Source organism: Bubalus kerabau, chromosome 15, assembly GCF_029407905.1.
Source record: "Bubalus kerabau isolate K-KA32 ecotype Philippines breed swamp buffalo chromosome 15, PCC_UOA_SB_1v2, whole genome shotgun sequence".
NCBI lineage: Eukaryota > Metazoa > Chordata > Mammalia > Artiodactyla > Bovidae > Bubalus > Bubalus kerabau.
In genome coordinates, this window is record NC_073638.1 from 1,735,953 (window position 1) to 1,759,893 (window position 23,941).

The 23,941-nt window shown below is 38.4% G+C and overlaps 1 protein-coding gene across 5 annotated transcripts in view; it reads left to right on the forward strand.

Moving 5' to 3' along the window:
* KBTBD3 (kelch repeat and BTB domain containing 3) overlaps positions 1-23,941 on the forward strand; it is a 77,418-nt gene that overhangs the window by 29,582 nt on the left and 23,895 nt on the right. Inside the window, exon 2 of one of the 5 annotated variants that reach the window (XM_055547445.1) lies at positions 550-621. The exons of 3 other annotated variants lie outside the window; for them this stretch is intronic. The gene's annotated coding sequence lies outside the window, so the exon portion shown is untranslated. Of the gene's footprint in view, positions 1-549; positions 622-19,609; positions 19,984-23,941 lie in introns of those variants that run through there. One more of the 5 variants, XM_055547447.1, reaches the window with a different exon arrangement.

Genomic DNA, 23,941 nt, shown 5'->3' on the forward strand with positions numbered 1-23,941 from the left:
TTTTAAATGCCCTGTGTTCTATTCATTGATTCTTTTTTCTGCTTGACCAAGTCTGATGTTAAAGCTCTCCATTGAATTCTTCAGATCAGTCATCATGTCCTTCAACTCTAAAATTTTTTTTTTATGGCTTATTTCTTGGTTGAACTTCTTGCTTTGCTCATGCACTGTTTTCCTAATTTTGTTTAATGTCTGTAAAGAAGCTCACTAAACTTCTTTGAGGGGATTATTCTGAAATCTTTGTACACAGTTCAGAAATTTCTGTTTCTTTAGAGTCAGCTTGGAACTTTCTTACTTTGCTTTGGTGGTGCCATGTTGGCTCAGCTTTCTGCTCCATTGCTGTTGTAAGCAGGGTGGTAGGTGGGGCTACACAGCTTCCTGAGTTTTCTGTTTAGTTTTTCTGATTGGGCAGGCATGGAGGCTGTATTCAGGCCAGGCGTTGAATTTGCTTTCCAACCTGGGGGCCATGTAACAGCATTCACAGCTGGTATGACTTGCTGACTAAGGATCTTAATCAGTCAGAACTGCTCACTAAGTTCCTTGGTCAGACAGAATCACTGACTTGGTGCTCTTCAAGTGTTGCTGAGCTGCTCTGTTTCCTGGATGCTCTGGGCAGGTTTCCAGGTAAGTGGGGCTGGGGTTGCATTCACCAATAAAGCTAGGAATTAGCTTCCCTACCTGGGCCAGCAACAGCAGCAAAGCAGGCATCAAAGCCAGCAAGGCATTGTTGGGGATCTTGCATCATAGTATTGAAAATACAAGCTAAACCACTTTTTAAGAAACTAGCAAATAATTGCCATTAGCAATGTATGAATGGTTTAGTGTCTCTGAATCCTCTCAAGCTTTTGGTGTTACCACTGTTTTTAATAATATATTAGCAATTCTAATAGGTAATAATATTCCCACTGTGGTCTTAACTTTACATTTTTTCATAGTGGAATATCTTGGAGCTATAGACAGGTTGTTTCCAGACCTCTGCAATAAAGCAAATGTTGCATTAGTTGTTGTTTTTCCCAATGCTTACAAAAGTTATGTTTAAGTATTAATATCAATACCACTATGTTTAAAAACACTGTACGTACCTTAATTTAAAGTATCAGTTCTAAAAAATGCTAACCATCATCTGACAGCACAAGGTTGCCACAAATTATCAAAACTGCAATATCTGTGAAGTTTAATAGAATAAATTATGTCTTTAATGACTAATGATATGAACACCACTAAATGTACTTATTTTCCATCTGTATGTTTTCATTGGCCAAATATTTATTCATGCCCTTGGGCTATTTTATAGTTGGATTGTTTGGGTTTTTTTCAACCCATTGAATTTCGAGAGTTCTTTGTGTGAATCTTTTATCAGATTTCATTTGCAAGTATTTTCTTACAGGCCATAGCTTGTTTACATGGTCTTTCACAAAGGAAAAGATTTTAGATTTGGTAAAATTCAACCTATCAATTTTTTCCTCTATTTTATGGATTATACTTTTAACTCATATTGACTAACCCCTAGTAGTCACAAAGATTTTCTCCTATAATTTCTTTCTTCTAAAAGTTTTATAGTTTAAATTTTTTCCTTTAAATTTATGATGCATTTTGAGTTAATTTTTGTATAAACGGTGATGGTTAGATCAAGGTTCACTTTTTTTTTGCTTGTGGATATCCATTTGTTTTAATATCATTTGCTTCAGTACTATTCTTTAAATTACTTTCGAACTTTGGTGAAAAATCAGTTGACTTTACTTGAGCGGGACTGTTTGTTAATTATATATTCTGTTCCACTGATGTGTGTATTTAGTCTTCACCAGTATCATACAGGTTGGAGAAGGCAATGGCAGCCCACTCCAGTACTCTTGCCTGGAAAATCGCATGGACGGTGGAGCCTGGTAGGGTGCAGTCCATGGAGTCGCTGAGAGTCGGACACGACTGAGTGATTTCACTTTCACTTTCACTTTCATGCATTGGAGAAGGAAATGGCAACCCACTCCAGTGTTCTTGCCTGGAGAATCCCAGGGACGGGGAGCCTGGTGGGCTGCCGTTTATGGGGTTGCACAGAGTTAGACACGACTGAAGCGACTTAGCAGCAGCAGCGGCAGTATCATACAGTCTGGATTCAGTTCAGTTCAGTCAGTTCAGTCGCTCAGTTGTGTCCGACTCTTTGCAACCCCATGAATCGCAGCATGCCAGGCCTCTCTGTCCGTCACCAACTCCCGGAGTTCACCCAGACTCAGGTCCATCAAGTCAGTGATGCCATCCAGCCATCTCATCCTCTTGTCGTCCCCTTCTCCTCCTGCCCCCAATCCCTCCCAGCATCAGAGTCTTTTCCAATGAGTCAACTCTTCGCATGAGGTGGCCAAAGTACTGGACTTTCAGCTTTAGCATCATTCCTTCCAAAGAAATCCCAGGGCTGATCTCCTTCAGAATGGACTGGTTGGATTTCCTTGAAGTCCAAGGGACTCTCAAGAGTCTTCTCCAACACCACAGTTCAAAAACATCAATTTGAGGGGAGGAGCCAAGATGGCGGAGGAGTAGGACGGGGAGAACACTTTCTCCCCCACAAATTCATCAAAAGAGCATTTAAACATCGAGTAAATTCCACAAAACAACTTCTGAATGCCGGCAGAGGACATCAGGCACCCAGAAAAGCAACCCAACTCTTCGAAAGGAGGTAGGAAAAAATATAAAAGACAAAAAAAAGAGACAAAAGAGGGAGGGACAGAGTTCCATCCCGGGAAGGGAGTCTTAAAAAGAGAGAAGTTTCCAAACACCAGGAAACCTTCTCACTGCTGAATCTGTGCCGAGCTTTGGAAGCACAGAGGGCAACATAACAGGGAGAAAAAATAAATAAACAATTAAAACTCGCAGATTGCGAGCCCTACGGTAACTCCCCCAGCAGAGAAGCAGTGCAGACGCCTGCACACGCCATTAGCAAGTGGGGGCTGGGCAGGGAGGCACGGCGCGGGCTGTATCGCTTAGAGTAAGAATTTGGCCTGAATATCCAGAGTGCTATCTGAGCGAAATAATTTGGGCTAGCAAACCAGACTGTGGGATATCTATCACACGAAAATCCAGCCCTAACCTAAGACACCACCAGGCCCGCACACGGAACAAAGGACTGAATAGAGATAGCCGGCTGCAGACCTTCCCCCTCCGGTGACAGGCAGCCAGAGCCAGAAGGGGGCAATCACAGCCCCAGAGAGACATTATCTATAAAACTGTAAGCAGGCTTCTTTGCTAACTAAAACTTCTTGGGGGTCTGGATGGTCAACATCTGCCTGAGAAGGTGCGCCGGTTTTACACCCAGATAACCGAGTGGTGGGGAGGCAATAAATCGCAGCATTGGCACTCGCCAAACACCTCATCACATGAGCTGTTTGGACCTGGGAAGAACACAAAATGCAGGCCCAACCGAGTCGGTGCCTCTGAGGACTACCCGAGTGCCTGAACCTGAGCGGCTTGGACCTGGGAGGTGCATGCAGCCCAGGGCCGGCCTCGGATTGTTCCCGGCGGAACAACCTAGAACCCAAGCACTGTGGGCAGGGAGGCTACACACCGTGAGCGGGGGCAGACCCATGTGGCTGAGGCACTGTGAGCGCACGCCAGTGTTATTTGCAGCATCCCTCCCTCCCTTCCCACAGCGCGACTGAACAAGTGAGTCTAAAAAAAAAAGTGTCCTCCACCGTCCCCTTTGTGTCAGGGCGGAAACCAGACACTGAAGAGACCAGCAAACAGAAGAAGCTATAACAGAGGGAAACGCCTTGGAAGCTACAGGCCATAGATTAAAACCCTGTGGTTACTACGGACTACATAGAAAGGGGCTTATAGATCTTGAGAAATATAAGTCGGACCAAGGAACTAGCCAAAAATGAACTGAACCCACAATACTCACAACAAAACCAGAGAAAGTCCTAGATATATTTTTACTATTTTTACGATCATTCTTTCTTTCTTTTTTAATTGAAAAAAATTTTTTTAAGTCGTCTATTGTTCCTTTAATTTTCACTTTTATAACCTATTACTTTGCCAAAAAAAAAAAGACCCTATTTTTTTCTTCTTCAGCAAACTTCATATATATATATTTTATAATTTTTTGACCTTATTTTTTTTTTTCTTCTTTTCTTTAACATTGTATTTTTGAAATTCCAAACTCTACTCTAGATTTTTAATTTTAGCTTTTTGGTATATGTTATCAATTTTGTACCTATGGTTTTTTTTTTATAATTTCTGTGACTTTTTTTTTTTTCTTTCTCTGTTTCTTTCTCTTCTTCTTTTATATAACGTTGTATATCTGAAATTCCAAACTCTACTCTAGATTTTTAATTTATGCTTTTTGGTATTTGATATCAATTTTGTACCTGTATTTTCTTTATAATTTTTGCGACTTTGTGTTTGTTTTCTTTCTTTATTTTTCTTCTTTTTTAAAACATTGTATTTTTGAAATTCCAAACTCTACTCTAGATTTTAAATTTTTGCTTTTTGGTATTATCAACTTTGTACTTGTATTTTCTTTATAATTTTCGCGACCTTGTTTGTTTTTCTTTGTACGTTTTTTCTCTCTTTCTTTTCCTTCTTCTTTTCTTTAACATCGTATTTTTGAAAGTCCAAACTCTACTCTAGATTTTTAATTTTTGTTTTTATGTATTTGTTACCAATTTTGTACCTTTAAGAACCCAATCTTCAGGACCCATTTTTCACTAGGGAGCGAGATTACTGGCTTGACTGCTCTCTCCCCCTTTGGACTCTCCTTTTTCTCCACGAGGTTGCCTGTGTCTCCTCCCTAACGCCTCTCTACTCTACCCAACTCTGTGAATTTCTGTGTGTTCCAGACGGTGGAGAACACTTAGGGAACTGATTACTGGCTGGATCTGTCTCCCTCCTTTTCATTCCCCCCTTTTATCCTTCTGGTCACCTCTGTCTCCTTCCTCCTTCTTCTCTTCTCTGTATAACTCTGTGAACATCTCTGAGCGGTCCAGTTGTGGAGTGCCCATAAGGAAGTGACTACTGGCTAGCCCACTCTCTCCACTATTGATTCCACCTCATCTCATTTGGGTCACTTCTAACTACCTCCTCCCTCTTCTCTTCTCCATGTAACGCTGTGAACCTCTCTGAGTGACCCTCACAGTAGAGAAACTTTTCATCTTTAGCATAGATGTTTTATCAGTGGTGCTGTATAGAAGGTGAAGTTTTGAAACTACTGTAAAAATAAGACTGATAACTGGAAGCCGGAGGCTTAAGTCCAAACCCTGACTCCAGGGAACTCCTGACTCCAAGGAACATTAATTGACAGGAGCTCATCAAATGCCTCCATACCGACACTGAAACCAAGCACCACACAAGGGCCAACACGTTCCAGGGCAAGACATACCAAGCAAATTCTCCAGCAACAAAGGAACACGGCCCTGAGCTTCAAGATACAGGCTGCCCAAAGTCACCCCAAAACCATAGACATCTCATAACTCATTACTGGACACTTCATTGCACTCCAGAGAGAAGAAATACAGCTCCACCCACCAGAACACCTACACAAGCTTCCCTAACCAGGAAACCTTGAGAAGCCACCTGTACATACCCACCCAGAGCGAGGAAATGCCACAATAAAGAGAACTCCACAAACTGCCAGAATACAGAAAGAACACTCCAAACTCAGCATTTTAAACAAGATGAAGAGACAGAGGAATACCCAGCAGATAAAGGAACAGGATAAATGCCCACCAAACCAAACAAAAGAGGAAGAGATAGGGAATCTACCTGATAAAGAATTCCAAATAATGATAGTGAAATTGATCCAAAATCTTGAAATTAAAATGGAATCACAGATAAATAGCCTGGAGACAAGGATTGAGAAGATGCAAGATAGGTTTAACAAGGACCTAGAAGAAATAAAAAAAGAGTCAATATATAATGAATAATGCAATAAATGAAATTAAAAACACTCTGGAGGCAACAAATAGTAGAATAACAGAGGCAGAAGATGGGATTAGTGAATTAGAAGATAGAATGGTAGAAATAATCAGAGAGGATAAAAGAAAAACGAATTAAAAGAAATGAGGACAATCTCAGAGACGTCCAGGACAATATTAAACGCTACAACATTCGAGTCATAGGGGTCCCAGAAGAAGAAGACAACAAGAAAGACCATGAGAAAATACTTGAGGAGGTAATAGTTGAAAACTTCCCTAAAATGGGGAAAGAAAGAATCACCCAAGTCCAAGAAACCCAGAGAGTCCCAAATAGGATAAACCCAAGGCGAAACACCCCAAAACACATATTAATCAAATTAACAAAGATCAAGCACAAAGAACAAATATTAAAAGCAGCAAGGGGAAAAACAACAAATAACACACGAGGGAATTCCCATAACAGCTGATCTTTCAACAGAAACTCTTCAAGCCAGGAGGGAATGGCAAGACATACTTAAAATGATGAAAGAAAATAACCTACAGCCCAGATTATTGTACCCAGCAAGGATCTCATTCAAGTATGAAGGAGAAATCGAAAGCTTTTCAGACAAGCAAAAGCTGAGAGAATTCAGCACCACCAAACCAGCTCTCCAACAAATACTAAAGGATATTCTGTAGACAGGAAACACAAAAACGGTGTATAAATTTGAACCCAAAACAATAAAGTAAATGGCAATGGGATCATACTTATCAGTAATTACCTTAAACGTAAATGGGTTGAATGCCCCAACCAAAAGACAAAGGCTGGCTGAATGGATACAAAAACAAGACCCCTACATATGTTTTCTACAAGAGACCCATCTCAAATCAGGGGACACATACAGACTGAAAGTGAAGGGCTGGAAAAAGATTTTCCATGCAAATAGGGACCAAAAGAAAGCAGGATTAGCAATACTCATATCAGATAAAATAGACTTTAAAACAAAGACTGTGAAAAGAGACAAAGAAGGTCACTACATAATGATCAAAGGATCAATCCAAGAAGAAGATACAACAATTATAAATATATATGCACCCAACATGGGAGCACCGCAGTATGTAAGACAAATGCTAACAAGTATGAAAGGAGAAATTAACAATAACACAATAATAGTGGGAGACTTTAATACCCCACTCACACCTATGGATAGATCAACTAAACAGAAAATTAACAAGGAAACACAAACTTTAAACAATACAATAGACCAGTTAGACCTAATTGATATCTATAGGACATTTCACCCCAAAACAGTGAATTTCACCTTTTTCTCAAGCGCACATGGACCTTCTCCAGGATAGATCACATCCTGGGCCATAAATCTAGCCTTGGTAAATTCAAAAAAATAGAAATCATTCCAAGCATCTTTTCTGACCACAATGCAGTAAGATTAGATCTCAATTACAGGAGAAAAACTATTGAAAATTCCAACATATGGAGGCTGAACAACATGCTGCTGAATAACCAACAAATCACAGAAGAAATCAAAAAAGGAATCAAAATTTGCATAGAAACGAATGAAAATGAAAACAACAACCCAAAACCTGTGGGACACGGTAAAAGCAGTCCTAAGGGGAAAGTTCATAGCAATACAGGCACACCTCAAGAAACAAGAAAAAAGTCAAATAAATAACCTAACTCTACACCTAAAGCAACTAGAAAAGGAAGAAATGAAGAACCCCAGGGTTAGTAGAAGGAAAGAAATCTTAAAAATTAGAGCAGAAATAAATGCAAAAGAAACAAAAAAGATCATAGCAAAAACCAACAAAACCAAAAGCTGGTTCTTTGAAAGGATAAAATTGAAAAACCATTAGCCAGACTCAGTCAAGATACAAAGGGAGAAAAACCAAATCAGTAAAATTAGAAATGAAAATGGAGAGATCACAACAGACAACAAAAGGATCATAAGAGACTACTATCAACAATTAAATGCCAATAAAATGGACAATGTGGAAGAAATGGACAAATTCTTAGAAAAGTACAACTTTCCAAAACTGGACCAGGAAGAAATAGAAAATCTTAACAGACCCATCACAAGCACGGAAATTGAAACTGTAATCAAAAATTCTCCAGCAAACTAAAGCCCAGGTCCAGACGGCTTCACAGCTGAATCCTACCAAAAATTTAGAGAAGAGCTAACACCTATCCTGCTCAAACTCTTCCAGAAAATTGCAGAGGAATGTAAACTTCCAAACTCATTCTATGAGTCCACCATCACCCTAATACCAAAACCTGACAAAGATGCCACAAAAAAAGAAAACTACAGGCCAATATCACTGATGAACATAGATGCAAAAATCCTTAACAAAATTCTAGCAATCAGAATCCAACAACACATTAAAAAGATCATACACCATGACCAAGTGGGCTTTATTCCAGGGATGCAAGGATTCTTCAATATCCGCAAATCAATCAATGTAATACACCACATTAACAAATTGAAAAATAAAAGCCATATGATTATCTCAATAGATGCAGAGAAAGCCTTTGACAAAATTCAACATCCATTTATGATAAAAACTCTCCAGAAAGCAGGAATAGAAGGAACATACCTCAACATAATAAAAGCTATATATGACAAACCCACAGCAAACATTATCCTCAATGGTGAAAAATTGAAAGCATTTCCTCTAAAGTCAGGAACAAGACAATGGTGCCCACTTTCTCCACTACTATTCAACATAGTTTTGGAAGTTTTGGCCACAGCATTCAGAGCAGAAAAAGAAATAAAAGGAATCCAAATTAGAAAAGAAGAAGTAAAACTCTCACTATATGCAGATGACATGATCCTCTTCATAGAAAACCCTAAAGACTCCAACAGAAAATTACTAGAACTAATCAATGACTATAGTAAAGTTGCAGGATATAAAATCAACACACAGAAATCCCTTGCATTCCTATACACTAATAATGAGAAAACAGAGAAATTAAGGAAACAATTCCATTCACCATTGCAACGGAAAGAATAAAATACTTAGGAATACATCTACCTAAAGAAACTAAAGACCTATGTATAGAAAAGTATGAAACACTGGTGAAAGAAATCAAAGAGGACACTAACAGATGGAGAAATATACCATGTTCATGGATTGGAAGAATCAATATAGTGAAAATGAGTATACTACCGAAAGCAATTTATAGATTCAGTGCAATCCCTGTCAGGCTACCAACAGTATTCTTCACAGAGCTAGAACAAATAATTTCACAATTTGTATGGAAATACAAAAAACCTTGAATATCCAAAGCAATCTTGAGAAAGAAGAATGGAACTGGAGAAATCAACCTACCTGACTTCAGGCTCTACTACAAAGCCACAGTTATCAAGACAGTATGGTACTGGCACAAAGACAGAAATATAGATCAATGGAAGAAAATATAAAGCCCAGAGATAAATCCACGCACATATGGACACCTTATCTTTGACAAAGGAGGCCAGAATATACAATGGATTATAAAGACAATCTCTTTAACAAGTGGTGCTGGGAAATCTGGTCAACCACTTGTAAAAGAATGAAACTAGAACACTTTCTAACACCATACACAAAAATAAACTCAAAATGGATTAAAGACTCAACATAAGAATAGAAACTATAAAACTCCTAGAGGAGAACATAGGCAAAACACTCTCTGACATACATCACAGCAGGATCCTCTATGACCCACCTCCCAAAATACTGGACATAAAAGCAAAAATAAACAAATGGGACCTAATTAACCTTAAAAGCTTCTGCACCTCAAAGGAAACTATTAGCAAGGTGAAAAGACAGCCTTCAGAATGGGAGAAGATAATAGCAAATGAAGCAACTGACAAACAACTAATCTCAAAAATATACAAGCAACTCCTACAGCTCAACTCCAGAAAAATAAATGACCCAATCAAAAAATGGGCCAAAGAACTAAATAGACATTTCTCCAAAGAAGAGATACAGATGGCTAACAAACACATGAAAAGATGCTCAACATCACTCAGTATCAGAGAAATGTAAATCAAAACCACTATGAGGTACCATTTCACAGCAGTCAGAATGGCTGCGATCCAAAAGTCTACAAGCAATAAATGCTGGAGAGGGTGTGGAGAAAAGGGAACCCTCTTACACTGTTGGTGGGAATGCAAACTAGTACAGCCACTATGGAGAACAGTGTGGAGATTCCTTAAAAAACTGGAAATAGACCTGCCTTATGATCCAGCAATCCCACTGCTGGGCATACACACTGAGGAAACCAGAAGGGAAAGAGACATGTGTACGCCAATATTCCTTGCAGCACTGTTTATAATAGCCAGGACATGGAAGCAACCTAGATGTCCATCAGCAGATGAATGGATAAGCAAGCTGTGGTACATAAACACAATGGAGTATTACTCAGCCATTAAATAGAATACATTTGAATCAGTTCTAATGAGATGGATGAAACTGGAGCCTATTACACAGAGTGAAGTAAGCCAGAAAGAAAAACACCAATACAGTATACTAACGCATATATATGGAATTTAGAAAGATGGTAACAATAACCCTGTGTATGAGACAGCAAAAGAGACACTGATGTGTAGAACAGTCTTATGGACTCTGTGGGAGAGGGAGAGGGTGAGAAGATTTGGGAGAATGGCATTGAAACATGTAAAATATCATGTATGAAACGAGTTGCCAGTCCAGGTTTGATGCACGATACTGGATGCTTGGGGCTAGTGCACTGGGACAACCCAGAGGGATGGTATGTGGAGGGAGAAGGGAGGAGGGTTCAGGAAGGGGAACACATGTATATCTGTGGCGGATTTATTTTGATATTTGGCAAAACTAATACAATTATATAAGTTTAAAAATAAAATTAAAAAAAAAAAAAAAAGCATCAATTCTTCGGCGCTCAGCCTTCTTCACAGTCCAACTCTCACATCCATACATGACCACAGGAAAAACCATAGCCTTGACTAGACGAACCTTTGTTGGCCAAGTAATGTCTCTGCTTTTCAATATGCTATCTAGGTTGGTCATAACTTTCCTTCCAAGGAGTAAGCGTCTTTTAATTTCATGGCTGCAATCACCATCTACAGTGATTTTGGAGCCAAGAAAAATAAAGACTGACACTGTTTCCACTGTTTCCCCATCTATTTGCCATGAAGTGATGGGACCAGATGCTATGATCTTCGTTTTCTGAATGTTGAACTTTAAGCCAACTTTTTCACTCTCCACTTTCACTTTCATCAAGAGGCTTTTTAATTCCTCTTCACTTTCTGCCGTAAGGGTGGTGTCATCTGCATATCTTAGGTTATTGATATTTCTCCTGGCAATCTTGATTCCAGCATGTGCTTCCTCCAGCCCAGCGTTTCTCATGATGTACTCTGCATATAAGTTAAATAAGCAGGGTGACAATATACAGCCTTGATGTACTCCTTTTCCTATTTGGCACCAGTCTGTTGTTCCATGTCCAGTCTGGATTACTCTAGGTATATAAGTCTTAAAATCAGGTAGACTGATTCTTCTCACGTTATTTTTCAAATTTATGTTAGCTATTCAGCTTTCCTTATCATCCCATATATGTTTTGAAATAAATTTATTATCTATATTTTAGAAAACCCTTTCTGGGATTTTGATAGGAATTGTATTAAACCAGTATAGTCAGTATGGGGAGAACTGACATACTTATTACTATGGTTATTTTTCCAACTCATGAATGTGGCATATCTTAACATGTATTTAGGTTTGATTGATTTCTTTGATTAGCATGTTGTAGTTTTCAGTGTATGAATCCTTGTACATATTTTGTTAGTTTTATACCTGTGAATTTCTCTTTCCCTTTCTCCCTTTGATATTGTAGATAGTTTTGATTGCCATGTATTCATGGCTATTTTATAGAATAACTGTTTTCATGTGTTATTATATCCTGTGGCATTGTTGAATTTATTAGTGTATATGTGTGTATGTGCATGTGCTCAGTCATGTTTGCCTCTTTGCAGCCCCATGGACTGTAGCCCACCAGGCTCCTCTGTCCATAGGATTTCCCAGGCAAGAATACTGTGATGGGTTGCCATTTCCTATTCCAGGGGATCTTCTCAACTCAGGGATTGAACCCATGTTTCTTATGTCTCCTGCATTGGCAGGCAGGTTTTTTACCACTAGTGCCACCTGGGAAGCCTATATAAATATATATGTATGTATTTACATATACAAATATGTATTTGTATTTACATATATATATACACACACATATATTTTATCAAATACTTCTTCACAGACAAGTTTAAGGTCTATAAATAGTTTATTTCTTCCTTTCAAATATGTATGGTTTGTATGGTATTTTCTTGCTTTGGTGTGCTGGCTAGAACTTCCAATATTATAATGAAAGGCAGTGGTACGAGTGGTTATCCTTGTCGTTTTTTCTCATCTTAGAACATTCAGTTCCTTGTTCTTGTTCAGTTGCTAAGTCATGTCTGAGTCTTTGTGACCTCATGGACTGTAGTATGCCAGGCTTCCCTGTCCTTCACTATCTCCCAGACTTTGCTCAAACTCATGTCCATTGAGTCAATGGTGCCATCCAGCTGTCTCATCCTCTGTCACCCCCTTCTCTACCTGCCCTCAATCTTTCCTAGAATCAGTCCTTTCCAGTGAGTCTGCTCTTCACCTCAAGTGGCCAAAGTATTGAAGCTTCAGCATCCATCGTTCCAGGGTTGTTCAGCGTTGATTTCGTTTAGGATTGACTGGTTTGACCTCCTGTCCAGCTCTCTTACCCTTTAGTATATAATGTTATTGATAAATTTTATTGTAGATGTTCTTTATCAATTTGAGGAAGTTCTCTATTTCTTATTGGCTGCAGAGTTTTTCTCATTAATAATAGATATTGTATTTTTAATGCTTTTACTGTGTTGATTTTCTTTCATAGAATCCTTCAAAGGTGGATTACATCTATTGATACTTGAATATTGAAGTATTCTTACATCCCTGGATAAACCTACATGGTTGTAATATAAAGTTTCTTTTGTTTATTGCTGAACTTTTAAAAATAATTTTAAAAGTAATTTTTACATCATATTTGTGAAGGTATTTATAGTTCGGGCTTCTTTTTTTGTAGTTTCTTTGGGATGCTACAGTAAAACTGACTTTATAAAATTAATTAAGAAGTATTCTCTCTTTTATATTGTGGAAGAAATTGTATAGATTTAGTATCCATTCTTTAAACTTCTGGAAAACTTAATTTGTTTAATAGTAACATGGCTGTTCAAATTTTATGTTTCATTTTACTTGAGTTCTAATGTGTGCTTTTTGAGGAATTAGTCCATTTCATCTGTACTATCAAACTGTTATGTGAACAGTTATTTATATTAGTAGTACTCCCTTATCCTTTTGATGTTTACAAGGCCTATAGTAATTCCCTTGCTTCATTCCTGATATTATTAATTTGTGCTTTTTTTCTTCTTTCTTTGTCAGTCTTGCTGTAGGTTGGTCTACTTTATTGAACTTTTACAAAGAATAAGCTCTTTGTCTCATTGATTTTTTTCTCTGCATTTAAAAATTTTCAATTTCATATATATTTGCTTGTTATCATTTCGTCTGTCTTGCATACATTGAGTTTATTTTGCTCTTCTTTTTCTAGTTTTCTAAGGTGTGAGCTTCGGTTATTGGTTTGAGGCCTTTATTTCATAACATAGGCATTTATTGAGATTAAATTTTCTCTCAGCATTGTTATTAGCTACATCCCACACATTTTAGATATGTTATATTTTTGTTCCAATTAAATGTATTTAAAAAATATTTCCCTTGAGACTTTTTCTTTGCCTCATGTATTGTTAGGAAGTGTGTTACTTAATTTCTAGGTGTGGGGGAGATTTTAGTGTTAACTATTTTCTTAATTTCTAGTCTTGTTTCATTGTGGCCACATAACATAGTGTGTGTGTGATTTCAATTCTTTTAAATCATTGGAAGTTTCTTTTTGTGAGTCAGAATATGGTCACCCTTAATATATGTTTTATAGGCACTTAAAACTCATGTATATTCTGTTGATTAGATTCTGTTGGTTACCAAGTTCTTATGTATCATTGCTGATTTACTGTTTTCTTGTTCTCTTAATTTTAGAGAGAAAGATATTCAGGTCTCCAGCATTATAGCTATAATAAATACTTTTGTCTGTTCTTTTCAGACCTATCCTTTTTTGCTTCGCATTATTTCAGCTCTTTTGTTTGACATCCTCACTTCAGTTTACCCTGTCTTCTTGGTGGATTGACCTTATGTGATATTTCTCTCTATCCCTGATACTTTTTCTTGCTGAAGTCTACTCTACCTGATATTCATATAGCCCTACCTGTTTTTCTTAATTCATGCTTGTATAGTATATCTTTCTTTATCCTTTGACTTCTAGGCTACTTGTATCATTCTGTTTGAAGTGACTTACTTGTAAGAAGGATAAAATTGGGGTAACTTAAAAACAAAATCTCTGCTGTTCTCTGTCTTAAATTGATATATATATGTGGGGTGTGTGTGTGTGTATGTACTGTTTACATTTAGTACAGTTGTTGATATTTTAGTACTTAAGTCTTCTTTTTGGTTGTTTTCTGTTTATTTTGTTTTCTTTTTTTCCTTTCTTCCTGTGTGTTACTTGAACCGTTTTTAGGATTCCATCTTCCATTTTCCTGACTCTGGGTGTATCTCTTTGTATAGACTCTATAATGGTTGTTTTAAGTGTTACATCACTTACATATTTTGTACATGTATTCAGTCCTCCATATCTACAGGTTCTGCATCAACAGATTGAGAGGACTGACCATACTTTGCCAGCCATTTTTAAAATATTTTTTTTTTTTAATTGAAGGATGCTTGCTTTAAAGAATTTTGTTTTCTGTCAAACCTCAACAAGAATCAGCAACAAGGGTATACATATATCCCTTCCCCTCGGAACCTCCCTCCCATCTCCCTCCCCATCCCATCCCTCTAGGTTGACACAGAGCCCCGGTTTGAGTTTCCTGAGTCATACAGCAAATTTCTGTTGGCTATCTTTTTTTACATATGGTAATGCAGGTTTCCATTTTACTCTTTCCATACATCTCACCCTCTCCTCCCCTCTCCCTATGTCTGTAAGTCTTTTCTCTGTTTGTCTCTCCATTGCTGCCCTGTAAATAAATTATTCAGTACCATTTTACTAGATTCTGTATATGTGCGTTAGAATATGATATTTATCTTTGTGCGTTAGAATATGATGTTTATCTTTCTCTTTCTGACTTACATCACTCTGTATAACAGGTTCTAGGTTCATCATTAGGACTGACTCAGATGCATTCCTTTTTATGGCTGAGTTTTATTCCATTGTGTATATGTACCATGACTTCCTTATCCATTCATCTGTCAGTGGACATTTAGGTTGCTTCCATGTTCTATCTATTGTAAGTAGTGCTGCAGTGAACAATGGGATACATGTTTCTTTTTCAATTTTGGTTTCCTCAGGGTATATCCCTAGGAGTGGGATTGTTGGGTGATCAGTTCAGCTCAGTTCAGTCGCTCAGTCGTGTCCGACTCTTTGCGACCCCATGAATCACAGCATGCCAGGCCTCCCTGCCCATCACCAACTCTCGGAGTTCACGCAGACTCACGTCCATCGAATCAGTGATGCCATCCAGCCATCTCATCCTCTGTCATCCCCTTCTCTTCCTGCCCCCAATCCCTCCCAGAATCAGAGTCTTTTCCAATGAGTCAACTCTTCGCATGAGGTGGCCAAAGTACTGGAGTTTCAGCTTTAGCATCATTCCTTCCAAAGAAATCCCAGGGCTGATCTCCTTCAGAATGGAGTGGTTGGATCTCCTTGCAGTCCAAGGGACTCTCAAGAGTCTTCTCCAACACCACAGTTCAAAAGCATCAATTCTTCGGCGTTCAGCTTTCTTCACAGTCCAACTCTCACATCCATACATGACCACTGGAAAAACCATAGCCTTGACTAGATGAACCTTTGTTGGCAAAGTAATGTCCCTGCTTTTGAATATGCTATCTAGGTATCTAGGTTGGTCATAACTTTCCTTCCAAAGAGTAAGCATCTTTTAATTTCATGGCTGCAGTCACCATCTGCAGTGATTTTGGAGCCCCCAAAAATAAAGGCTGACACTGTTTCCACTGTTTCCCCATCTATTTGCCATAAAGTAATGGGACCAGATGCCATGATCTTCGTTTTCTGAATGTTGAGCTTTAAGCCAACTTTTTCACTCTCCACTTTCATCAAGAGGCTTTTTAGTTCCTCTTCACTTTCTGCCATAAGGATGGTGTCATCTGCATATCTGAGGTTATTGATATTGTTCCCAGCAATCTTGATTCCAGCTTGTGCTTCTTCCAGCCCAGTGTTTCTCATGATGTACTCTGCATATAAGTTAAATAAGCAGGGTGACAATATACAGCCTTGACGTACTCCTTTTCCTATTTGGAACCAGTCTGTTATTCCATGTCCAGTTCTAACTGTTGCTTCCTGACCTGCATACAGGTTTCTCAAGAGGCAGGTCAGGTGGTCTGGTATTCCCATCTCTTTCAGAATTTTCCACAGTTTATTGTGATTCACACAGTCAAAGGCTTTGGCATAGTCAATAAAGCAGAAATAGATGTTTTTCTGGAACTCTCTTGCTTTTTCCATGATCCAGAGGATGTTGGCAATTTGATCTTTGGTTCCTCTACCTTTTCTAAAACCAGCTTGAGCATCTGGAAGTTCACAGTTCATGTATTGTCAAAGCCTGGCTTGGAGAATTTTGAGCATTACTTTACTAGCATGTGAGATGAGTGCAATTGTGCGGTAGTTCAAGCATTCTTTGGCATTGCCTTTCTTTGGGATTGGAATGAAAACTTTCCTTTTCCAGTGGCCACTGCTGAGTTTTCCAAATTTGCTGGCATATTGAGTGCAGCACTTTCACAGCATAATGTTTCAGGATTTGAAATAGCTCAACTGGAATTCCATCACCTCCACTAGCTTTGTTCATAGTGATGCTTTCTAAGTGATGTCTCACCTAGAGCCAGACGTCCTGGAATGTGAAGTCAAGTGGGCCTTCCATAGTGGCCGTATCAGTCTGCATTCCCACCAACAGTGCAAGAGTGTTCCCTTTTCTCCACACCCTGTCAAGCATTTATTGTTTGCAGACCTTTTGATGATGGCCATTCTGACCGGTGTGGGGTGATCTCTCACTGTAGTTTGATTTACATTTCTCTAGTAATGAGCATGTGGAGCATCTTTTCATGTGTTTGTTAGCCATCTGTATGTCTTCTTTGGAGAAAAGTCTTAGGTCTTTTTCCCACTTTTTAATTGGGTTGTTTGTTTCTCTGGTTTTGAGTTGTATGACCTTGCTTGTATATTTTCCAAGTTTATCCTTGGTCAGTTGTTTCATTTGCTCTTATTTTTTCCATTCTGAGGGTTGTCTTTTCACCTTGCTTATAGTTTCCTTTGCTGTACAAAAACTTTTAAATTTAATCAAGTCATACTTGTTTACTTTGGTTTTTATTTCTATTACTCTAGGAGGTGGATCATAGAGGATCTTGCTTTGATTTATATCATCGAGTGTTCTGCCTGTGTTTTCCTCTAAGAGTTTTATAGCTTCTGGTCTTCCATTAGGTCTTTATTCCATTTTGAGTGTATCTTTGTGTATGGTGTTAGGAAGTGCTCTGATTTCATTCTTTTACATATAACTGTCCAGTTTTCCCAGCACCATTTATTGAAGAGGCTGTCTTTCCCCATTTTATATTCTTGGCTCCTTTGTCAAAAATAAGGTATCTGTAGGTGCATGAGTTTATTTCTGGGCTATCTTTTTCCATTGGTCTGTATTTCTGTTTTTGTGGCAGTGCCATACTGTCTTGATGACTGTACCTTTTTAGTATAATCTGAAGTCAGGAAGGTTGATTCCTGCAGCTCCATTCTTCTTTCTCAAGACTGCTTTGGCTCTTTGGGGTCTTCTGTGTTTCCATATGAATTGTAATTTTTTGTCCTAGTTCTGTGATAAATGTCATTGGTAATTTGATAGGGATCACATTGAATCTGTAGATTGCCTTTGGTAGTATAGACATTTTCACAATATTGATTCTTATTACCCAGCAACATGGAATATGATGCATCTGTGGAGTTTGGTATTAGATGAGGTGGAGTGTCTTGGAAGCAACCCCCTTTGGTTACCAAGGGACCAATGTATATAATATATGTGTGTGCATGCTTCTCTGGTGGCTCAGTAGTCAAGAATCTGCCCGCCATGCAGGAGACACAGGTTCAATCCCTGGTTTGTGATGTTCCTCTGGAGAAGGAAATGGCAACCCACCCCAGTATTCTTGCCTGGGAAATCCCATGGACAGAGGAGCCTGGCAGGATACAGTCCATGGGGTTGCAGAAGTGTCAGAAAGAACTTAGGATCTAAACAACAACAATGTAATATATACTTTATAATTGTTCATTGAAGCTTTTCCAAGATCAGTTCAGTCGCTCAGTCCTGTCCGACTCTTTGCGACACCATGGACTGCAGTACACAAGGCATCTTGTCCATCCCCAACTCCTGGAGCTTGCTCAAACTCATGTCCATTGAGTTGGTGATGCCATCCAACCATCTCATCCTCTGTCATCCCCTTCTCCTCCTGCCTTTGGTCTTTCCCAGCATCTTTTCCAGTGAGTCAGTTCTTCACATCAGGTGGCCAAAGTACTGGAGCTTCAGCTTCAGCATCAGTCCTTCCAGTGAATACTCAGGATTGATATCCTTTAGGATTAACTGGTTTGATCTCCTTGCAGTCCAAGGGACTCTCAAGAATTTTCTCCAATACCACAGTTCAAAAGCATCAGTTCTTCAGTGCTCAGCCTTCTTTATGGTCCAACTCTCACATCTATCCATGACTACTGGAAAAACCATAACTTTGACACATGGTACTGACTAAATGTTAGCTCTTATTATCATCATATATGTCTTTCTTACTCAAAATGACCTTAAATTGTCATGGTAACTTTTGACCAGTACATTTATATTTGGATATTTTGAGCAGTAAAATACTTTGTGAGCTTTCATTTAATATTAAAATCCTGGGTCAAAATAGTATTGAAAATACTGTGGACTTTCAGTGAAGCAAGCATAGTTCTGTTAGTTTTGTGTCTAAATCTTATTGTTTAACTTGGCTTCAATTTCCCATTTTGGAAAACTAATTGTTAATCTTAAAGGATTATGAATATTGAATAAAATAGCTCTATAAATTGCTAATTATAAATTCTAATACTGTCAGGTCTGCTATATCACAAACTATGAAATTTGAGTCTCTAATCATTCATTTATTTATTAATGTTTACATGTTAACAGAAAGGGGAGTTTTTACCAGATAGTATTTTTCTCTAGTTTATTGCTTTAAAGGTCCAAAAAGCTCTACATTGATAGGGATGTAAATTCTTAATTCCCCTTCATGGATCACAGCCTTGTGGTGAAGGGGCTAGCCTAACTCAATGAAGATATGAGCCAGGCCATGCAGGGTCACCTAAGATGGACAGTTTATAGTGAATAGTTCTGATAAAATGTAGTCCAATGGAGGAGGGAATGGCACATGACTCCAGTATTCTTGATGTGAGAACCTCATGAAAAGTATGAAAAGGCCAAATGATGCGACACTGAAAGATGAGTCCCCCAGGTCAGAAGGTGTCCAGTAGGCTACTGGGGAAGAGCACAGGGTAATTACTAATAGCTCCAGAAAGAATGAAGTGGCTGGGTCCAAGAGGAAACGACAGTCAGTTGTAGACCACTCTGGTGGTGACAGTAAGTCCGATGAACAGTATATTGCTTAGGAACATGGAATGTTAGGGCCATCAGTCAAGGTAAATTGGACATGGTCAAGTGAACAAGAGAGTCTGAAATGCAGTACTTGGGTACAATCTCAAAAACAATAGGATGTTCTCGGTTTGTTTCCAAGGCAGACCAATATTACAGCAATCCAAATCTGTGCCTCAGCCGCTAATGCTGAAAAGCTGAAGTTGACCAGTTCTTTGAAGACCTACAAGACTTTCTAGAACTCACACCAAAAAAAGATGTCATTCTCATCACTGGAGATTGGAATGCAAAAGTAGGAAGTCAAGAGATACCTGAAGTAACAGGCAAGTTACATTTACCTTGGAGTGCAAAATGAAGCAGGGCAAAGGCTGACAGTTTTGTTAACGACATGCTCATAGCAAACACCCTCTTCCAGCAACACAAGAGATGACTTTACACATGTACATCACCAAATGGTCAGTAACTAAGGCAGATTGATTATATTCTTTGCAGCCAAAGATGGAGAAGCTCTATACATACAGCAAAAACAAGACATGGAGCTAACTGTTGCTAGATCATGAGCTCCTTATTGCAAAATGCAGGTTTAAATAGAAGAAAGTAGGAAAAGCTGCTAGCCCAGTGAGGTATGACCTAAATCATATGGTGGAGGTGACAAATAGATTCAAGAGGTAAGGTCTGGTAGGTAGAGTACCTGAAGAACTATGGACAGAAGTTCGTAGCACTGTACAGCAGGCAGAGACTAAAACCATCCCAGAGAAAAAGCAATGTAAGAAGGCAAAGTGGTTGTCTGAGGAAGCTATACAAAAAGAGAAGCGAAAGGCAAAGGAGAAAGGGAAAGATATACCTAACTGAATGCAGAATTCTTGGAAATAGCAAGGAGGGTTAAGAAAGCCTTCCTAAATAAACAGTGCAGAGAAATAGAGGAAAATAATCAAATGGAAAAGAGATCTCGTCAAGAAAATTGGAGATATCAAGGGGGCATTTCATACAAGGATGGGCACAATAAAGGACAAAAATGGTAAAGGCATAACAGAAACAGAAGATATGAAGAAGAGGTGGCAAGAATACGCAGAACTGTACAAAAAAGATTCTTAGTGACCCAGATAACCACAATGGTGTGGTCACTCACCTAGAGCCAGACATCCTGGAGTGTGAAGTCAAGTGGGCCTTAGGAAGCATCACTGTGAACAAATCTAGTGGAGGTGATGGAATTCCAGCTGAGCTACTTCAAATCCTAAAAGTTGATGCTGTTAAAGTGCTGCACTCAACATGTCAGCAAATTTGAAAAACTTGGCAGTGGCCCCAGGACTGGAAAAGATCAGTTTTCATTCAATCCCAAAGAAGGGCAAGCCAAAGAAGGTTCAGACTACTGTACAGATGCGCTTATTTCACATGCTAATAAGGTTCTGCTCAAAATCCTTCAAGGTAGACTTCATCAGTACATGAGCCGAGAACTTCCAGATGTACAAGCTGCATTTAGAAAAAGCAGAGGAACCAGAGATCAAATCGCCAGCATTCGTTGGATCATGGAGAAGGCAAGGGAATTCCAGAAAACAAAACAAAACAAAACAAAACACACATACTTCTTTGACTATGTTAAAGCCTTTGACTGTGTAGATCACAACAAACTGTTGAAAATTCTTACAGATATGGGAATACCAGACCACCTTACCTGTCTCCTGCGAAACCTGTATGCAGATCAAGAAGCAATAGTTAGAACCAAACAGGGAGCAATTAACTGATTTAAATTTGGGAAAGGAACAGGACAAATCTGTATGTCTCTCTGGTTATTTAACTTCTATGCAGACTCCATCATAGGAAATGGTGGGCTGGATGACTTACAAAATGGAATCAAGATTCCCTAGAGAAACACCACTTCAGATATGCAAATGACACCACTCTTAATGGCGGACAGTGAAGAGGAACTAAAGAGCCTTTTGATGAAGGTGAAAGGGGAGAGTGAAAAAGCTGGCTTGAACTCAACATTCAAAAAACCTAAGAACATGGCTTCTGGTCCCATCACTTCATGGCAAATAGAAGGGGAAAAAGTAGAGTCAGTGACAGGTTTTATTTTCTTGGGCTCCAAAATCTCTGTGGACTGAGACTGCAGCTATGAAATGAAAAGATGCTTGCTCCTTGTAAGAAAAGCTGTCACAAACCATGTCAGCATGTTAAAGAAACAGAGAGATCACTTTGCCAGCAAAGGATGTCTAGTCAAAGCTATGGTTTTTTCAGTAGTCATGTCTGGATGTGAGACTTGGACCATAAAGAAGGCTGATCACCAAAAAATTGATGCTTTTAAATTGTGCTGGAGAAGACTTCTGAGAGTCCCTTGGACAGTGAGGAGATCAAACCAGTCAATCCTAAAGGAAATCAATCCTGAATATTCATTAGGACTGATGTTGAAGCTGAAGCTTCAATACTTTGGCCACCTGATGGGAAAGCTGACTTATTGGACAAAACACTGATGCTGGGAAAGATTGACAGCAGGAGCAGAAGAGGGAAGCAGAGGATGAGTTGGTTAGATGTCATCACCGACTCACTGCATATGAATTTGAGCCAAGTCCGGGAGATAGTGAAGGACAGGGAAGTCTGGAGTTCTGTATTCCATGTGGTTGCAAAGTGTCAGATTGAACTTTTGACTGAAGAATAACAATAAAAAGTGCTTAATTTAGATTGGTGTAGTCATTATCAAAAATTTTCCTCCATTCCCCGCCCCCCCCCTTTCTTCTCAGTGTATTTGCATGCTTAAATTTCTCCCATCTAAGCAAAATAAAATTCCATAGAATCTACACGATCCTCTAGTTCCAACCTCACTGAACTTAAAAAAAAATTACGTAAAATATGTTCATTATCCTCTCTTAAAACCACTGTAATCTGGCCTCTCCCTATCCCACCCTCAAATCATCAGTGACTTCTTTTCAGTCCTTACCTTACTTAAACTTTTTCAGCCTTTGATGATATGGGAGCTACATCATTTTTGAAATTCTCCTATGGCTTCCACCATCTCTCCAAATTAATTTTCCTCCATTTCTGTCCCTGTTCTTTTTATGTTTTTTTCTCAGCTCTAGAACTTTTTCACCGGTGTCTTCTACAGATTATATTTCTCATATTTTCTTTCCATCTAGGCTGTCACCTGGTATGTAGCAAATGCTGCATAAATAATTCTTCAGCTTAGATTGTCTATCCCTTAAGGTTAATTATCCTTGGTGTTCTATCCTTAACACTCTTCTCTAGAAATTCTACTTGTCTTCTTTGATTGATTGTTATTAATTTCAGTGGACTTAGTTATCTTGTGGATTAGTTCCCTCTTTCCCTTTCATATATTTTCCAGTGCCCTTTGTCTATGATAGTGCTTGCAATTGTTGTTTAAGTAAAGTCTACATAAAGAAATTTATTCAAGCCAAATTGACCAAATAGGACATTTCAACTTCTCTGCTTAACCACTGTACATAGAGTAAACATGGAGAGTTTTAACTTTTAGGCACATTGCAAAAGTGAATACCCTTGTGTAATAATGTATTATTAGTTCAGTACTTGAAAATTTCCAGTAAAGCCATTTTACTTGTATTATTAGTCATAGAAATAAAAACTACTATGTGTATATATCATTGTGTTCACTTCTTATCTATGAACTATTAGCTTCAGTAATTTAGACTTACTCTAATACAAATTCCAGATTATATATTTATATAATAACTTAGTATAAATAATTAGGTATAAATTAGATATACACACTTATATAGAGATATTTTTAAAAGTATTGCAACCCATACTGCTTTTATTCATCAGTGTTCAGGAGGTCTTAGCTACTACTGTAGTACAAAAGAAAGGAAATTGGTAAAAAATAATACAAAAGCAGTCTCAATATTTACAAATGATATATTTTTTTATGCATTAAACCAAACAGTAAAGAATCAACAGATAAATATTTAGATTAATAAATATGTTTAATGAGTTGCTGAGATTAAAATTAATACTCATCAGTTAAGATAGTCTTATTTGGGTTTTACCTAGGGGCTCAGTAGTTGAGAAGCTGCCTGCCAGTGCAGGGGATATAGGTTCAATCCCTAGTCCTGTAAAATTCTGCATACCAAGGAGCAGCTAAGCCTGTGTTCAACAGCTGCTGAGCCTGTACTCTAGAACCTGTGTACTGCAACTACTGAGCCCCCAGTCACTGCAGCAAAAGATAGCCTGTGTGCAGTAGTGAAGACCTGGTACAGCCAGAAATAAATAAATTTTTTAAAAATGATCCTATTTGTTATAATAGATGCATCTCAG